This window comes from Branchiostoma belcheri, unplaced genomic scaffold (genome assembly GCF_001625305.1).
Source record: "Branchiostoma belcheri isolate BF01 breed outbred unplaced genomic scaffold, Haploidv18h27 scaffold187, whole genome shotgun sequence".
Classification (NCBI taxonomy): Eukaryota; Metazoa; Chordata; class Leptocardii; order Amphioxiformes; family Branchiostomatidae; genus Branchiostoma; species Branchiostoma belcheri.
In genome coordinates this window covers 325,192-345,931 of record NW_017803346.1, presented here as the reverse complement: position 1 = coordinate 345,931, position 20,740 = coordinate 325,192, and the positions used below count along the sequence as shown (strand labels likewise).

Here is a 20,740-nt window from a genome sequence, read left to right as displayed (position 1 = left end):
GGGCACCGATTAATTCCACACGCTCCGGAATTATCCGCACGCAAACAGGCGACAATTCCTGCCGAATTCCTGGTGGGAAAACTGAAGAATCTGATCCTAATGTTCACCTCGCAAACACGCCGCTGTCAGAACTGGGCAGTAACCGTGGAAACCCTCGCCGTGGTTACCGCCTCCCGTCTCCGAGGGCTGGTGTAATCAGAATAATCCTTGATTGTCTCGGCCGAGCTTCGATCCCCGATAAAACGTCGATACTCCCCGGGTTGACAAGTGGCGATATTTCCTCCTACTGTGGCAAACCCACACCGACACACGCACTGCTGTAGCGATCCGTCGTGTTGTAGCGATTCTAAGCGGCGGCTGGCTACCCCATGTGGCAATCCCTGCACATGCAACACGCCGTGACGATTTCCCTGCAATTGTCTGGGGGGAATCCGGAATACTAATTTCAGCTGTGCAGCCACACTGGGGACTAACCCTAACACTCCAGCTGCACAGCCACAATGTAGACAAACCCTACACAGACAGGTACAGTAGCGGGAATGCTAATTTCAGGTGAATCACAATGCAGTCAGTGGTGTTTCCGCTGTGAATCCACACTGGGGACAAACCCTTAACACTCCAACTGTGCAGCCACACTGGAGACAGACCCTTCAGGTGAATCACAATGCAGCAGTGGTGTTCCAGACTCACAGTGACAGGTTTACACTATTCACAATCGTCTGTAGTTTCTTCCCTCTCACAGAAAAAACGCAGGTCAGAAATCCAGGCTAGTTCCACAGCTTACATGTATGTACACATCTCTGTAGCAGCAGCACAGTGTTACTTCGTCCACACACACATGAACACACGCGTTGGAACGATGGCCGTTAATACGTCAGCTGTGCACACGCACTGGAGACAAACCCCTCTCAGTTCCAGCTCCAATAGTGACAGGTTTACACCAGGCACAACCGTCTGTCGTCCTCTCAAAAACACACACGGATCCAGGCTAGCTCCACTGTTATTCTAACATCTGTAGCACCGGTAAAACGTTACACCGTCCACACACACGCGCGTGCGGAAGATCTGAAACGGTGGCCCCTCTCCGGACCCTAGCCTGCCCGTGTCACACCGAGTGCATTATAAACCCGGCCGCACTACCTCGGCCCTCGCAGCCCAATAAATTATGCACACCAAATGCAATAGCTTCCCGCTCCGATGGAGTCAGCCGCCCCTCTATGATGCACGACCAGACAATTACCTCCAATGATCCCCCATTATTTGCATGGATCACGAAATTAGTATTTTGCCGGTGAGGTGGCTAATGGGCCAATCGTCGAGCGGTCGGATGAGGTGGTACCCAAGCTCTCCTCCTGTACCCATCTGGATATTATTCTGCTCCTGAGCTTCCTCGTGCCAGTCGCTAAAAACTGCATCCGTCTCCTCCTCCTGCTGCCAATAACCAAGGTACCGCGGACTGTCCCAAATGTACAAAATTGGGTGCACAAAACATATTTGGGTGCACCATATAAAACAAAACAGGAGCTGACTTTAAAATCTTAAGAAACTACTACAACAAAGATTTTATTATTTTACCCATCTGGAGCCGGGATATTATTCTGCTCCCGAGCTTCTTTGTGCCAGTCGCTCAAACCTGCATCCGTTTTTCTGCTCCTCCTCCTGCTGCCAATAACCTGGGTACCGCGGACTGTCCCAGCCGGCACTTTCAATTACAGGCAGCGTGCCTTGGGGGGAGTCGGGAGGGTATCGGCTCATCTCAGGCCACACGTTTCATCTTCAGCTGTGCACACGCACTGGGGACAAACCTTAAACACATCTCAGGCCACACGAACGCACGCTCTGTCTTACGGTGTGCACATGCACTGGAGACAAACGTGCCTTGGGGGGGAGTCGGGAGGGTATCGGTACATCTCAGGCCACACGAATGTGCGCTTTGTCTTATGGTGTGCACAAGCAGTGGGGACAAACCCTTAATACTTCTCCTGTATATCCGCACTGGGGACTAACCCTTAACACATCTCAGGCCACACGAGCGTGCGCTTTGTCTTCTGCTGTGCACACGCACTGGGACAAACCCTTAATACTTCTCCTGTATAGCCAGCACGAGCGCATGCTTTGTCTTCTGGTATGCATTCACACTGGGGACAATCCCTTACTACTTCTCCTGTATATCCACACAGGAGACAAACCCTTAACACCACAGCAGCTGTATATCCACACTGGGGACAAACCCTCAATAGTTTTGCTGTGCATCTACAGGAGAAAATCTTTCTCATTTCAGCTGCATATCCACATTGGAAATTGACCCTCCTACTGGATCCACACTAAATCTTCCTGTGGATCCACACAGGAGACTGACCCTTCTCATTTCATCTGTACATCCATGTACTAAAGGCTAAAACCCTCACATCTACATGTACAGTAACACACTGGAGACAAGCTCTAGCCAAACATCCACATTGGTGATCAACCCTACCCAATTCCAGCCAGTATAACTGGAGCAGTGTGTTGCCATGACAGCAAAATTCAGGACTGATTTTCCACCACATCAAGTAAACTACTCCCCGGCTCATATTTACACACAATTTATCTTCAGCTGTGCACACACAGTGGAGACAAACCCTTAATACTTCTGCTGTATATCCACACAGGAGACTAACCCTAACCCACCATCAGCGGAATTCAGCACAATTCAGGACTGATTTTCCACCACATCAAGTAAACTACTCCCCGGCTCATATTTACACACAATTTATCTTCAGCTGTGCACACACAGTGGAGACAAACCCTTAATACTTCTGCTGTATATCTACACAGGAGACTAACCCTAACCCACCATCAGCGGAATTCAGCACAATTCAGGACTGATTTTCCACCACATCAAATAAACTACTCCCCGGCTCGTGCTTACACGGCGCGGGAGAAAGTCATGCCAGCATCACTCTCACTTTTCTGCCAGCATCACTTTCACTTTTCCCTCCCCAGGCAATATTCCCGGATTCCGGTTCTCGGGGTTTCTGTAATCTGCCCCACTTGGAGAAGACATATTTTTTATTGCAGGAGATAAAGTATTAGTGAGATGCTGGTTTATTCGTGCTATGCTTGGTTACATGTCGGCATCCGATAGGTTCAGTTTCATAGTGATAAATGACACGATTGTGGGGTTATTTTTCCCAAGACAGTTCCCACAAGGGCCAGGGCCTCACACTATTCAGGGTTACACACACTACATATCCTCTACACACACTAGCACTGTATAGTTTGTAACACAAGAGCTCAAAACACTGTAATCATTATATCATGTTATATATATATATAGTAGGTTCAGTTTCATAGTGATAAATGACACGATTGTGAGGTTATTCTTCCCCAGACAATTTCCAGCAGGGCAACAGCCTCTAGTCTATGACACTGATCCTGTCTTGGGCAAAACCTGTGTTTTTTAATGATCCAGTCTGGGCAGGCCTCTAGCCAGCACCTAGACCTAGTGACTAGAATATAGAAAAATCTGGTTGTCAAGCCCTAAAAACTGCACTTTATGCCTTTAATGGTCCAGTCTAGAGTATAGTGGGGTGTTTTTGTGATTGAATTGACAACTGCAGAAACAAGCCCCAAGATGAGTCCTCTATTTTCTGGGTGGCACCCTAAAAATCATCAAAGGGTCCTTCCAGTAACCGTTTTTCATCAGAATTTGGGGCATTTTTGCTCCGTGAACATACATTGGGACAGTGTTGTTTCAACTTTAGTATGTAGATTAAGTGACTAGAATATAGAAAAATCTAGTTTGCAAGCCCTAAAAACTGCACTTTATGCCTTTAATAACCCAGCCTGGGAAAAGCAGCTAGAGTGGGGAGTGTTTTTGTGTTCAGGTTTGACTTGCAGCCAGCCTGAATTGATTGCATTGAAAACTGCAGAAACAAGCACCAACATGGGTCTTTTATTTTCTTGTTGGTGCCCTAAAAATCATCCCAGGGTCCTTCCATTAACTGTTTTTTGTCAGAATTTTTGACATTTTTGCTCCGTGAACATACATTGGGATAGTGTTTTTCAACTTTAGTATGTAGGCAGTATGTAGATAAGTAACTAGAATATTGAAAAATCAGGTTTCCAAGCCCTAAAAACTGCACTCTATGCCTTTAATAACCCAGCCTGGGGAAGTCAGCCAGAGTGGGGAGTGTTTTTGTGTTCGGTTTGACTCCCTGCCAGCCCAAATTGATTGCATTGAAAACTGCAAGGGGAGCAGAGCATATTCCAGCCCTAAATTTTTAATTAAGATAAATTGAATTTGGACGTGGAATAATCGATAGCTGCAATGAAATTATAAGAGGCAGGCTGGTGCCCTGGGGTTTGCCTCAGCAGCAAATTTGTCATGTCATAATGCAGGGAACAACCTGCAAGTTGGTCCCACAGGACGCAGGCATACAGAACACAGGCTGCACTACAGGTTAGGGGTTCGAATCCCGGGCTCACAACCTACAGGCTGGTGTGCTGGGGTTCGCCTCAGCAGCAAATTTGTCATGTCGTAATGCAGGGAACAAGCTGCAAGTTGGTCCCTTAGGAGAGGGGCATACATGTACTGCAGGTTAGGGGTTCCAAGCCCGGGCTCACAACCTACAGGCTGGTGCGCTGGGGTTCGCCTCAGCAGCAAATTTGTCATGTCGTTATTTGGGAAACAAGCTGCAAGTTGGTCCCATAGGAGAGGGGCATACTATGTACTGCAGGTTAGGGGTTCCAAGCCCGGGCTCACAACCTACAGGCTGGTGCGCTGGGGTTTGCCTCAGCAGCGAATTTGTCATGTCGTTATTTGGGAAACAAGCTGCAAGTTGGTCCCTTAGGAGAGGGGCATACTATGTACTGCAGGTTAGGGGTTCGAATCCCGGGCTCACAACCTACAGGCTGGTGCGCTGGGGTTCGCCTCAGCAGCAAATTTGTCATGTCGTAACGCAGGGAACAAGCTGCAAGTTGGTCCCAAAGGAAAGCAGGCCTACAGAACATAAGGGTTACAGGTTCGAATCCTGTACTGACAACCTACAACAGAACTGGTGCGCTGGGGTTCGCCTCAGCAGCAAATTTGTCATGTCGTAATGCAGGGAACAAGCTGCAAGTTGGTCCCTAAGGAAGGCAGGCCTACACCAGAGGCTAGGGGTTTGATTCCCGGCTCACAATCTATAACAGAACATAGGCAGTCTGCACTACAGGTTAGGGGTTTGATTCCTACAACAGAACTGGTGCGCTGGGGTTTGCCTCAGCAGCAAATTTGTCATGTCGTAATGCGGGGAACAAGCTGCAAGTTGGTCCCACAGGGTTTGGGGCTCGATTCCCAGCAACAGAACATAGGCAGGCTGCACTACAGGTTATGGGTTTGATTCCTGTATTGACAACCTACAACAGAGCTGGTGCGCTGGGGTTCGCCTCAGCAGCGAATTTGTCATGTCATCATTCAGTAAAATTGTTGTGCAATAAAGTTTAACTTATTATTTCAAATTCACACATTGTTTAACTTTAAGAACCTACCACAGTACAGGATTGAAAAGACTTCAGGCCCCCCCAGTAGACTGTATGATAGCTAATATCTACAAGCATCAGTCCAGCCCATATCCTAATCTACATTGCGACTTTAAAAGCCCATTCCCTCACTGCATACTAATCACACACTGTTGGCCTTATGAAATTGTAGTTATATACTAGTACTAGAGGTTGCCATACATTGTACCCTACAGAACAATTGTTGTGCAATAAAGTTGTTTAAGGAGAGCTAACCTCCCACATTGTTTAAGAACCTACCACAGTACAGGAATGACAAGACTTGACGCCACCCCAGTATGCTATATGATAGCTAAAATCTACATGCATCTGAGTCCAGCCCATATCCAAATCCAAATAAAAAAGAGCTTCTTTACTCAACCTCACACACTGTTTAAGACCCTAGCACAGTACAGAATTGACAAGACTTTGGGCCTGCCTCATGATCAGTATGCGTTAGCAAAATCTACATGCATCAAGCCCATCCCACTGCCAACCTGAGGAATGTTCCCTGCCACATTCTTGGCTGAGTTTCACCTGGATCAATACAGTACAATAACACATCAGGCCAGATGGGTGGATTCTGGCTACCCAGCCAACATTACTGGGGAGATACTGTCTGAACTAAGCATGACCCACAGCTATAGCTAAGATTGCTCAAGGGTAATCCAGACTAGCATCTTAAGGTTGGATCCATAGTGTAGCATCTAAGATTGGTCAAGAGTGACCCATAGCACTCATCTAACAAACGAGTGGGATTCTGTCTCTGTGGCCAACATTACTGGCGAGATACTGTCTGAACTAAGCATGACCCACAGCTATAGCTGCATTTAACATTCATCAAGGGTGGCCTCTTCTTAAGATTGGGCCCACATCTGCATCTAAGATAGGCGTAGGTATGCTTAAGGGTGACCTGTGCTAAGGCATGGTTTTGGATAGTCCACGCGTATCCAGAACCATGCCTGGGGCAAATCTATGTTTTTGGATAATGCAGGGACTATCCAGAACCGTGCCTGGGGCAAATCTACGTTCTTGGATATGCAGACACTATCCAGAAGGGTGTATGTGTGCTCAAAGGCACAGAACTAGACAAGCACAGTTCTAATATATACAATAGGGCAGAATCAAGCCAAACCAATGATTCAGAAACAAATGGGTGGATTCTGTCTCTGCAGCCAACATTACTTGGAGATACCATCTGAACTTGACATGACCCATACAAATCTAAGATTGCTCAAGGCTGACCCATGGTAGCATCTTAAGTTTGGATCCAAAGCGGTGGCTAAGATTGCGCAAGGGTGACCTATAGCAGCATCTAAGATGGGTGTAAGATAGCGCAAGTGTTCTCAAGGGTTGGCTAAGGCCTAGGGGAAAAATGTTGTGTTTTCTGTTTCAGTCCTGAAAAAACTAGGGTGAGTAGGGATTATCTTTTTTTGACAATCACAGTTTCAGCACAAGGGACAGGGCCATTAACCTTCAGCCTGCTAAGACAGCCGTTTGGCACCAAACTTGTATTGGTTTTGGGGTTAGGCAGCAGGAAGAAGGTTAATAACAACCACATTTTTCCCTTTGCCTAATGTAGCATGTATTGTAATGGCCAGGGGCAACATAAAATTAGCTAAAATGTCAGCAAAACCAATGAAACAGAACGACACACAAGTATATTACTAGATGATATCTCTTCAACTTCCACATTAAAAATAAGATAATATCTTTTAATAGGTGCACTAATAAAGTTGATAAGAGACATTTTACCAAGTCCATGCCTACTTTTGGCCTTGAACTTAAAATGACTAATGCTTAGCTGAAGGCAACATTCAGCTAAGTGTCAGGCAAACTAGGAAAGTAGAAGACTTCAAGTAGAATGGTCTAGATAATATCTCTTCATCCTTATTTAAAAAATACGATAATATCTTTTAATAAAGGGCCACTAATAAAGGTAAGAACTTAACATTAGTATGCCTCCTTGTATATATATATATGTCATGAGAGTGCAGATAATTATAATATGAAGTAACATCTGTGTCCATAATATCACCAAGGTCCATAATATTGCCCCATTGAGAAAAAGTGTGCTTTAAGATATTTTTACTGCAACATACCCTAGGTATGTACATTTGATGTGTGCAGGAGTGCATACCAAAAGTATGTTGCAGTAAAAATATCATAAAGCACACTATTTCTCAAGGTGGCGATATTCTGGACACAGATGTTACACGTTGTGTTCGAAAATCAGCTGAAACATGCTGGTTTATAATATTTTTTAGCAATAATTTTAAAACAGACCACTTTTCCCAAGCTCCTGTTCATTTCTGCCAAGAGTCCATTGTTAAATAACTTCAAGCATAGAGATTTTGTCCCTCTAGCTGAGACATTTTTCTGTGTCTGTTTGCCCAAATGCAGGTTTACATGAGCACAAAAACAGAAATCTTCCAATTTCCAAATCCCTGTACATTTCTGCCAGAAATTGCACCTATTGTTACTCTGACAGCCTTTCCAAAGCCTGAGGGATTTTGTCCTTACGGCTGAAACATGTTCCTGTGTCTGTTTGCCCTAATGTAGGTTTACATGAACATGAAACACTGGGTCTGATTTAGTGCTGCCTGACTTACATGTACATGTAGGTATATAAATTTGAAACGCGAATACAGGAATGCATTAATGAGTGAGTGAGTGAGTGAGTGAGTGAATGAGTGAATGAATAAATGCGTGAGTGAATGAATAAATGCGTGAATGAATGCGTGGATGAATGAATGAATGAATGCGTGAATGAATGAATGAATGAGTGAGTGTGTAAGTGAGTGAGTGAGTGAGTGAGTGAGTGAGTGAGTGAGTGAGTGAATGAATGAATGAATGAATGAATTTCTGCAACTTATCAGTCCATTGTTAGCTTGAAGCAGAGAGATTTTGTGAAACATGTTCCCGTATCTGTTCTCCCTAATGCAGGTTTACATGAATGAAAGAATTAATGGTTTATATCTGTGCATTTCTGCCAAGAGTCCATTGTTAACTTGTGGCAGGGGGATTTAAGCTGAACAGTCCTTACGGCTGAAACATGTTCCTGTGTCTGTTTGCCCTAATGCAGGTTTACGCGAGCATAAAACACTGGGTCTGATTTGTTGCTGCCTGCCTCGGGTATGTAAATTTGGGACGTGGGTGGAGGAAGGGAGCCAATTACTAATCAGCAGTGGTTAAAGCCTTACTAATGCCGAAGGATGGATGGATGGTGGATGTGTGGGTGTGGGTGGTATTGTGGGGGGGACTAGGGATGAGAAATGTACAGGTTTTCTTCATGTTTTCATCATCTTCACAGGGAGCCTACTTTCAACAGTGAGAAATACGCAGGGTGGCACCATGTTTCACAATCAAAAGACTTGGATTTAGGCACAAAGAACAAATAGGGTAGAAGCAAGTTTTCAGTCACAGACATGTGTGTTGGTTTGCACCATGTTTCACAATCTACAAGCCTTGGATATAGGCATGGAGAACAAATGGAAGTGTGGGTTTTCACCATGTATATATATTACAACAGTTAACAAGCCTGGTGTTAGCAGTGAGAAATATGCTGGGTTAGACCATGTTTCACAATCTACAAGGATGTAAGCTACGAAAACTGATAGATTCTGAAGTTTTCCATCATAGACATGTGTGTGGGTTTGTAGCATGTTTCACAATCTACAAGTCTTGGTTTCAGGCATAGAGAACATGTCAAATAGAAACAAATAGAAGTATCCAGTTAAAATGTGTGGAATTGCACCATGTTTCACAATCTACAAGGATACAAGCACAGAGAACAGATAGAGGAAAGCTTTCAGTCACAAATATATATGTGTGCTTTAGACCATGTTTCACAATCTTCAAGCCTTGGATATAGGCACAGACCAAGTATCCAGTCAAAAATGTGTGGGTTTGCACCATGTATAACAGTCAACAAGACTGGTTACAGCGGTGAAAAATACGCTGGGTTAGACCATGTTTCACAATCTACACATACAAACACAGACAACAAATAGAGGTAAGTTTTCAGTCACGCTGTCTGACGTTGTTTGCGTTAGTGCCATGTTTCACAATCAAGAACTTTTAAGCCATACTAAATAAATTACTTTTCAGTCACTCAGGAATATGTCACCCCCATGAAACTCCTTCCTCTTCGCCCCCGCCGTTCTGCTTCGCCCCCGCCCCGTTCTGCTTCGCCCCCGCAAAAAATCTGCTTCGCCCCCGTCGTTCCTCTACGCCCCCGACGCAATTCTGCTTTGCCCCCGTCCTTCTGCTTAGCCCCCAATGGCGGCACAGCTCACAGTCGACACGAAAATCGTCTGCAAAATAACAATAAAGGCTGTGCCGCCAAATTTAAAGTAGCCCATGCTCCGGTAAACATTCTGGACCACCTTTCTGCCAAGTGGCGTTGCACAAATCCTTCCCATTCAAAAGTTTACCCCTACCTCACGGCCCGTCAGTGGTTCTTACGTTTATAAGTACTGGCGGGAAATTTCACTCACGGCTGTACTTATAAACGCCAGTACTTATAAACGTAAGAACCACTGACGGGCCGTGAGGTAGGGGTAAACTTTTGAATGGGAAGGATTTGTGCAACGCCACTTGGCAGAAAGGTGGTCCAGAATGTTTACCGGAGCATGGGCTACTTTAAATTTGGCGGCACAGCCTTTATTGTTATTTTGCAGACGATTTTCGTGTCGACTGTGAGCTGTGCCGCCATTGGGGGCTAAGCAGAAGGACGGGGGCAAAGCAGAATTGCGTCGGGGGCGTAGAGGAACGACGGGGGCGAAGCAGATTTTTTGCGGGGGCGAAGCAGAACGGGGCGGGGGCGAAGCAGAACGGCGGGGGCGAAGAGGAAGGAGTTTCATGGGGGTGTATGTGGATTTGTACCATCAACAATTTGTTTTAAGAACCGAATTTCAGTAAAAAAAAAGTGCATTGATTTGGTTGAGGTCACACGTTAAAGAGTTCACATGGTTTTCAAGTTCACTGTTAAGTTCATCTGGTTGTGTAATCTGCTTGCTACATTGGAATTACCAACCTCGCAACACGAACCCCAGAAATAGCAACATGACAAAGAACCTGCAACAACCCGACTGTTGCAAATTGTAGCAAACTTGAGCGACTCCGAACAACAATTTTTACACCTGACACGGCCCCATGGACCGTTGCCATGCCAACAAGCCGTTGCTATGGCAACACACATCCCCGAGTTGTAGCGATCTCTCAGCTCGAATTTCCAGCCGCTGAAGCGTGGCAAAAGGAGGAAGCTGTTTTAGTGTAACATTTTCAGGCTGTTATATTGTATAATTTAACCTACCAGGCAGAAGAACTGAAGGGCCTGAGCAGAATACTAAACACTGTGCGCACAGGTACCTAGAAGCAAGTTTTCTGTCACAGACATGTGTGTTGGTTTGCAGCATGTTTCACAATCAAAAGACAGGGATATAGGCACAAAGAACAAATACCGTAGAAGCAAGTTTTCAGAGACATGTGTGTGGCATCATAGAATCAGGTTTTCAGTCACAGACATGTATGTGGTTTGTACCATGTTTCACAATCAAAAAGCCTTGGATATAGGCATGGAGAACAAATAGTAGCCAGTCAAAACTGTGTGGGTTTCAGCATGTATAACAGTCAACAATCCTGGTTTTAGCAGTGAGAAATACGCTGGGTTAGACCATGTTTCACAAGCAGAAGAACCAACAGGCCTGACCAGAATACTAAACACACACAGGTGCCTAGCCATGCCTTCAAGTACCAGAGTTACCAACCAAGGATTGAGGTGTTAAAAAACTCAATTCTTTCCTAGAACTATAGCAGAGTGGAACTCACTGTCACACATACTCACTTACTCATGTATGACTTACAATGAATCTCCAAGAGGATCTTTTGGTGGCTACAAGACAGTATCAAATTGACAAGACAGTATCAAATTGCCAAGACAGTATCAAATTGCCAAGACAGTATCAAAGCTACATGTCGCAAGACAGTGTCAAATTGACAAGACAGTATCAAATTGACACGACAGTATCAAATTGATAAGACAGTATCAAATTGCCAAGACAGTATCAAAACTACATGTCGCAAGACAGTGTCAAATTGACAAGACAGTATCAAATTGACAGGACAGTATCAAATTGGCAAGACAGTATCAAATTATCAAGACAGTATCAAATTGACAAGATAGTATCAAATTGACAAGACAGTATCAAAACTACATGTAGCAAGACAGTATCAAATTGACAAGACAGTATCAAATTGACAAGACAGTATCAAATTGACAAGACAATATCAAAACTACAAGTAGCAAGACAGTATCAAATTGACAACTTGAAGACAGTATCAAATTGACAAGACAGTATCAAATTGACAAGACAGTATCAAAACTACATGTAGCAAGACAGTATCGAATTGACAACTTGAAGACAGTATCTGCTGAGCTTCACAAGTATCCGTATGCTTTTTTGGCTGACAAAATAAGACACCTGTACAAAGAGAAAGAACATCAAAATGCCTAAAAGCATGTCAAAAATAAGCCAAGGCCTAAATCTCTGCTTGGAGAGTTACAGCATTGCAAAGAGACCCTCTAAACTTTCTCTGATTCCTTGTCAATGTATACATCAAAAATAATATTTGTAAGGAAAACCTTTCCCCAAATTCGAAATGTACAAACCCTGTTTTTCCCCTACAATTTGGAGAGTTACAGTATTTCATTAGGGACCATCCATTACTTCTCACAACACTGAAATCTCTGATTTCTTATCAATGTAAGCAAAACCCTTCCCTGAATTCAAAATGTACAACCCCTGTGTTTCCCCTATGACGTTAGTGGATGCACTTAAGTTTTACATCAGCTGAGAAAACGTGCGTCTGGATATATTACATTTACCACAAAGTCTCTGTCATCACCATAACGTTTATAGTCACAGATACATGCAGTACTAAAGAGAAGATTTTCCACGTTTCTTTTCAAGCTTCACACGATCTCAAATCTTAACTCAATTCTTTACTGTGTAACGATTTCTTCAGGTGTCAAAGCAGAAAGTTCAGGTGTTTGTATAGCAGAATCTTAAAGTGCACCCAAAATTTGAAGCTCTGCACCCAATTTTCCTCTGTGGGTGCACCCAAATATTTTTGTAGGTTTATGCATATCAAGATTTTAAATGTAGAGTAGTATACAGCATATTCTTAGCATCTAAGTGCCAGAAAAAGAATAAAATCATTCTAGACCTGTACTACTTTAAGAACTGAGACATTATTAGCTTTTGCTGACATTCTACTTATTTTATTTTATTTTATTTTAAATGGTGCACCCCAAAAAATGAATTTCGAGCCCTGGACTCTGACTCTCCTTCTGTCACTCAGTCAGTGTAAATCTGCACTAGTAAAGATATTCCCAACTGTGTCTGTAAAGAAATGCCAAACTGTAAAAATATTCTGAACCTTGTCAGTAAAAATATTCCATATTGCCAGGATTTTACTCCATATTCTAAAAAAAATATGCTGAAAATATCCTGAACTGTATCAGTAAAAATATGCTGAACTCAGTAAAAATATTCCATATTGCCAGGATTTTACTCCATATTCTAAAAAAAATATGCTGAAAATATCCTGAACTGTATCAGTAAAAATATGCTGAACTCAGTAAAAATATTCCATATTGCCAGGATTTTACTCCATATTCTAAAAAAAATATGCTGAAAATATCCTGAACTGTATCAGTAAAAATATGCTGAACTCAGTAAAAATATTCCATATTGCCAGGGTTTTACTCCATATTCTTTGGGTTTTATGTATGTTTCATGATGATCTGGCCTGTGTGCATCTGATGTGGGCTCTTATGGGCACAACTCCAGATAACGCTGAGTTGTTTAAACTGTTATCTGACTGCTGTAAAGTTCTCTCTTCTGACTGGAACTAGATGGTCTGTTTTATGATATAAAGCTTAGCTGTTATCTCTCACTGTAACTCTTATAGTAAACTTCTCTATTCTGACTGGACCTAGGTGGTGCATTTTATAACATAAAGCTGAGTTGTTATCTGACTGTAACTCTTGCAGTAAAGTTGTCTATTCATACAGAAGCTGGGGTGTTTTATAGGTGCGTGGAATGTCAAATGTAGCAGCTCCACACTTCAAGGTCCTGTCCCTAGTGCTGAAACTGTGGTTGTTTTTAACCCTCTTTCTACTGCCTAACCCCATTGCTAATACAAGTTTGCTGCCAACGGCTGCATTAGCATGCTGATGGTTAAGGACCTTGTCCCTAGTGCTGAAACTTTGGTGGTTTTTAATGATTTTTTTGGGGTAAAATTGCTTATTTATTCCAAGTTCAAGCCAAGACCTCAGCAGAGGTTCAGCAATGTTGCCTGATTATTCCAGAATTCCTGACAATAAAAGAAACCTACAAAACTTTCATTTCCTAGTGGGCAAAACAGTGAGATGGCATCAGAACGAGTTTACTTCACTCAGCAAGAGATAGCTTTAGAGGGATTTTTACGGCTGAAATTCCTTATTTTTATTCCAAGTTCAGGCCAAGACCTCAGCAGAGGTTCAACAAAAATTCCAGATGATTCCAGAATTCCTGGCAATAACTCCTGCCTACAAAACTTTTATTTCCTGGTGGCAAAAACAGCGAGATGGCATCAAAACGAGTTTTACGGGTAAAATTCCTTATTTATTCCAACTTCTGGCCAAGACCTCAGCAGAGGTTCAACTTCAACTTCAAAAAACGACAAGAATCTGTCACCTTCTTGGCTGAAGGTTCCTAAGATGCAAGCCAAGACACACAGAAGGAAATCTGCATCTTATTTCCCCATGGGGGTTTCACCTTGAGTGACCTTCAAGAACCTTTAAGATCTCTAAACACAGACTGATATCTTAGTCTTGTTTTACTGAAGATACATCTGCTGATACTAAAGATGCTGGTAAGACTACTTAAGATGCAGCCTTAAGTGACCTTAAATCATCTTTAAGATCTCCAAACACAGACATTCATGTCAGATATGAGTGTGCTATACAAGATGCATCTGCTGATATATAGTTGAGGGGCTTCATTCCTCAAGCTAACCAACATCTCACACACGCAGTAAGACATCTGGAGCCGTATAGTTCCTGTTTAGAACTTTTATTCAGCCTGTCACACGATCGGTCTTGTCTGTGTGGCTTCTTTAAATGTGCACAGGCTAAAATGTACATCTGCTGATATTAAGGATGCTGCCAAGACTGCTTCAGGTGCAGCCAGCTGTGAAGATATCCGTCTTCTGTAATGTATGACTGCATCTTAAGAGAGTTTAGTATTTTGCACACAAGAAGAATGTAGATCTGTGCCAAGACAGAAGAAGATTCACATCTTTCTTCCCCGTGGGGTTTTCCGACCTTAAATGAACTTGAAGAATCTTACATCATTGTCATTGATTTATACCGTACATTATTTGATTATCCTTATTGTATTATTTCCATTTTCTATTGTATTATTTCCATTTATTGATTATATTTAATTTTGTACAGTTTAGAGGAGGAGGGCCTTGTATAAGCATTCCATGCTTCTCCCCTCCTCCTGCACCTGTTTTATCCTTGTTTTGTATTATTACTGTCTGTTTTATCTATGTGCAAACTAATAAAATCAAAATCAAATCAAATCTTTAAGATTTCTCAACACAGACTCATATCTAAGTGGTGTTCGATGAATCTGCTCATCTTAGAAATGGCAAATGCCAAGACTGCTTGAGGTGCAGCAAAGTGTGAAGAAGTGTGTCTTCTGTTGCGGATGGCTGCGTCCTAAGAAAGTTTAGTATTTTGCACACAAGAATATCCAAGATCTGAGCCAAGACAGAGAGGGAGATTCACACCTTGTTTCCCCTTGGGGGTTTCCGACCTTAAATGAACTTGAAGAATCTTTAAGATCTCGCAACACAGACTCATATCTTAGCCATGTTGAGATGCCAAGAATGCTCGAGATGCAGCCAAGTGTAAAGATGTCTGTCTTCTGTTCCAGATGGCTGCATCTTAAACATCGGTTGCATCTTAAGGAAGTCCATGATCAGTTTCTGGAAGATGCACACTGGCAGAAGACAGGATCCCAGCCTTGTTTCTCCATGGCTGGCTGCAACTGAAGCAAATGCATCATGTTCACCTTTAAAATGGGTACCTGAGGTCAGTTGGGAGGCAAAAGGCAGTGAAAGGAGAGGGATGGGCTCCACCTTCCAATACTGTGCCCCGATGTATATCGACATTCGTGGAGCAAAAATGCCCCAAATTCTGACAAAAAATGGTTATTGGAAGGGCCCTGGGCAGATTTTTGGGGTACCACCCCGAAAATAAAGAACTCATCTTTGGGCTTGTTTCTGCAGTTTTAAATGTCCAAAGTATGAAATGCTGATTCAAATGTGCTAATGTTAAGCAGTATGTGTCACTATCACAAAGATTGCCTTATTCAGAATATTTCCAGTTTTGCTGCCCTGAAATCGTGTTGGGTGCCTTTAAGCTGCATAAGACACAGACTATTGATTTGAGGCGTTTGACAATAATTCCTGCATGAGCGTCAAATAAAAGTTATTCCTGCTGTCTGCGAAACCCATTTTTCTTCCCCAACAACCGACCATAAATTAAGCTTATTCGGCTGCCAGTTACCCTAACTCAGTGGTAATCTGCCGCACTCAAGACAAATTATAATGAATTTGGCTGCTTTGTTTTTATGTGTGTTTGATCCCAGGGGAGCTGGGATTGGGCCCTGATGAGCCATTATCTGCGCAGTTCAGCTGCAGTGGTGACAGTTGTGGGGACAGAGCTGCGGAAAACACTCAATCATCGCAGCAAAACCTTCACAGCAAAACCATTGCAGCAATACCTCTGCAGCAAAACCATCGCAGCAAAACCCAGGCAAACACTCAATCATCGCAGCAAAACCTCCGCAGCAAAACCCAGGCAAACAGTCAATCATCGCGGCAGAACCTCAGCTACAAAACAGGTCCGAGGGATGGGATAAGCCCTTTGGGCCGATGGCCTGCGATGACTCGGGGATTTTATGAACTGATAGAGAGGAGTTTGGGCCATGGATTAGGACTGCATTGACAATGACACTGTGAACAGTTTTACACCACTTTGTCATATGTGTCTCCTTGGAAACCAGTCTCCATGGTAACCAATCTCCATGGTGACCCATCTCCATGGTGACCCATCTCCACGGTAACCCATCTCCTTGGTAACCAGTCTCCATGGTGACATCTCCACGGTAACCCATCTCCATGGTAACCCATCTCCATGGCAACCCATCTCCACGGTAACCCATCTCCATGGCAACAGGATTGTGTTATTACTGTCCAGCCGGGAGACCAGACGGCACTTTGCAATCATCTGACTCTAGAAGCTTGTCATGACTCTAAATCAGACTTTGACGCTTTGGGACAAGACGTCTTAAAACTCAAGTCTCGTCACGTCTTGGCCGACCTCCCTGCACAGCAGCAGACACTCAAGAACACGGCGGGCAACACGGCGGGCAAATGTCTGCAGTTTTACAGTCTGGGCATGTCCTCAGGGCAAATGTCTGGGGAAAAATGTCTTTAAGTTAGAACTGTTGTTTCAACTGACAACATTCTGGGCAAATGTCTTGAGTTTTACAGTCTGGACATTTCTTAGTTTAAACAGCAGCCTGGGCAAATGTCCTTTGGAATGTCCGACGGGGGCAACTGGCACAGGAAAATGTCCTAGTTCAAATAACAGCCTTGGCAAATGCCTGGGGAAAATGTCTTAGAACTGTTGTTTCAACTGACAACATTCCCGGCAAATTATAATGTCTGGGCAAATGTCTTGAGTTTTACAGTGTGGACATGTCCTCAGGGAAAATGTCTTGTCAAATGTCTTAGATCAAATAACAGCCTTGGCAAATGTCTTAGTTCTAACAATTGTGTTAGCAAATGTCTTGCCAAATGTCTTACAACTGTTGTTTCGACTGGCAATATTCTGGGCAAATTTGGCAAATGTCTAGAGTTTTACAGTCAGGGCATGTCTTGGTTCAAGCAGAAGCCTTGCCAATGTCTTAGTGCCAACAATTTTGAAGGCAAATGTCTTGGCAATGTTTTTAAGTTCTAACATTCTGTGCAAATGTCCTTCATTTTACAGTCTGGGCATGTCCTTTAGTCCCAATGGGGCCATGCCAAATGCCTTAGAACTGTTATTTCAACTACAAACATTCTTGGCAAATGTCTTGGCAAATGTCTTACAACTATTGTTTCAACAAGATTATGGGCAAATGTCTTTACTTGAACAGTCAGGACATGTCCTCAGAAATTGTCCACTGGGGCAAATGTGTTGACAAATGTCTAAGTTAAAATAACAGCCTTGGCAAATGTTGCCAAATGTCTTAGTTTTAACAATTTTGTAGGCAAATGTCTTCAGTTTAACAGTCTGGGCATGTCTTGGTTCAAGCAGAAGCCTTACTAATGTCTTAGTGCTAACAATTTTAAAGGCAAATGTCTTCGCCTTAGAACTGTATACAGTTGTTTCAACTACTAACATTGCTGGCAGATGTCTTGGCAAATGTCTTGTATTGTTTCAACAACATCTCCAGATTCTCTGCCCCAAGTCTGTTCATGTCTCTCCCTGAGTGTCGGCAACACGTCAGGGAAATCATCGCTGCCGACAGAGAAGCATTCTCTTCCTGCCACTTTATTACATACATTAAAACACACTTAGTCCTGACAGAGGCCTTCTGAAAACCAGATCTCCCCAGGCTAACATAGAAAGGGCACTGTTCTGTTGGCCAAACCAAGGCATAGCTTAGGTTATCATCAACTGACCATAGAAAGGGCTTCTTGTTACATACATTGTTACAAACGCACTTAGTTCTGACAGGAACATTTCTTACATTCATATCTGCCTACAGCTCCCAAGGCTCACTAAGCCACAGAAAGGGCACTTTTCTGTCCACACAAAGGTCCCACCAAACATCTGACTAACCAAAGGATGGAGGTAACATCAGGGAAATCAGCACTGTCGACTGAGGAGCCATTGCTGCTTGTGACTTTATTACATACATTAAAACACACTTAGTCCTGACAGTCTAAAGCTCCCAAGGCTAGCCATAGAAAGGGCATAGTTCTGTCCAAACTCTGGCTAAACCAAGCAATCTGCTAAGCTCCCATCTGACTAACTCATAGGGGAGGCTACATGAGGGAAATGATCGAGGTCAACTGAGAAGCCATTGCTGCCTGTGACTTTATTACATACATTAAAACACACTTAGTTCTGACAGTCTAAAGCTCCCAAGGCTAGCCATAGAAAGGACGCTGTTCTGTCCAAACTCTGGCCACACCAAGCCATTTCCTATTAAAGCTCCCATCTGACTAACACATAGGGGAGGCAACATGAGGGCCAACTGAGGAGCCATTGATGCCTGTGACTTTATTACATAATTATATTAAAACACACTTAGTCCTGACAGCAGCCTTCTGAAAAACAGATCTCCCAAGACTATCAACAAAAAGGAGAATGTTCTATCGCAAATCAGGCGCTACCAAATCATTTCCCTGGTCCCCAAACTGACGACAGAAGCGACTTCTTAGTTCAGACAGCAGCATTCTCACACTCTAACACAGAAAGGGCACAGTTCACATCTCATATACATTGTAAGGTGATATTCCCGTCTGTAGTTTCCAAATGTTGTGTCAGAAAAGATAGTGTCTGCAACAGCCAAAATTCTGATGCAACGTTGACCAAAAATCCAACGAAAACCGTGAAAAAACATTCTGCCAACATGCTGCTTCCCCCCCCCCTAAAAAATGGTGTCTGTTTTCCTCTGAATCAAGACTTTATAATGACAAATGGTTCATCAGTTTGTGTCAGTAATCAGGTCTCCCCGGTAATTACAGATGGAACACCAATTACTCCACTCTCGCTTTTAAACGCCACCTCTTCACTTTCACTTTGATGGGTGTCGGCCTCGTATCAGAAACATGATCCTTGATGAGCACCACTTGGAGTCATCTCGTTTAACTTAACGAGGGAAGTCTGAAGCTAACGAGCATGCAGGCCTAAAGTCGCCGAGCCAATGTTCATTACAATAGTCCTAACGAGCGAGCAGTAAGGTTTAATTGTGGATAATTAATTAGTGAAGTCTGTGGTAATATTCAGCTTTATAAGTAAACATTGCTGTGTACATGTATGTATGACCTGATGTATCGGGCCTGAAGTCGCTGCTTCAATGTTCGTTAGAATAGTTCTAACAAGCGTAAAATAAAGTTTAATTGTGTATAATTAATTAGTGAGGTCTGTGGTAATATTCAGCTATGTTAAGTATAGTAAACATTGCTGTGTAAATATGTATGATCTGACGTATCGAGCTGGATGTCACCGCTACAATGTTCGTTAAACTAGTTCTAACGAGCACGCAATAAGGTTTAATTGAGGATAATTAATTAGTGAGGTCTATGGTAATAATCAGCTTTATAAGTAAACATTGCTGTGTAAGTATGACCTCAGATGTCACACTCCAATGTTCGTTACAATCGTTCTAACGAGCGGGCAATAAGGTTTAATTGTGGATAATTAATTAGTGAGCTCTGTGGTAATATTCAGCTTTATAAGTAAACATTTCTGTGTACATGTTTGTATGTATGACCTGATGTATCAGGCCTAATGTTGCCGCTCCAATGTTCGTTAAAATAGTTTTAACGAGCGTGCAATAAGGTTTAATTGTAGGTAATTAATTTGTGATGTTTATGGTTATTTAGCTAACAGTAAACACTGCTGGGTTTTTCAGTGAAGGTTAGACATCCAGGTAATAAGATACACCAAAAACAGTCACTCAAGCAACTGGATATGATTTTGGACGTTTCAGGTAGCATCCACTACATTTCATCAGTAAGAGTTGTCAGAAAAGCAGGTTTATAAGCATTAACTATTGATTGACAAGCAAATAAGTGAAGACAAATTTTTGGTTTTCTCAATATCAAAGGGGAAATTTGTTTCATATTGTTATAGTTATACTTTCTCACATCATTTGAGATGGAAGGGTGCCTCCTAAATTTATACTTAATTTGTTTTCTCATAAGGAATCTTATTGCTGAGACTTGCAGATTCTCCTTGACTCTGATCCTCCCATTAAGACATTTTTTAAGGAGTTGTAATTCTGATAACGAGACTCGAGGCGGAAAATTGTCCCAGATGCAGCGTCAGAATTTTGGGAAGTGCAGAAATTATTGGCAGGGGAGGAAATTACTTCAT

At 42.9% G+C, this 20,740-nt stretch overlaps 1 protein-coding gene across 1 annotated transcript in view; it reads right to left on the bottom strand.

Annotated features, from left to right (window-relative positions):
• LOC109467671 (acid-sensing ion channel 1-like) overlaps positions 1–20,740 on the bottom strand; it is a 208,525-nt gene that overhangs the window by 91,146 nt on the left and 96,639 nt on the right. The window lies entirely within an intron of this gene.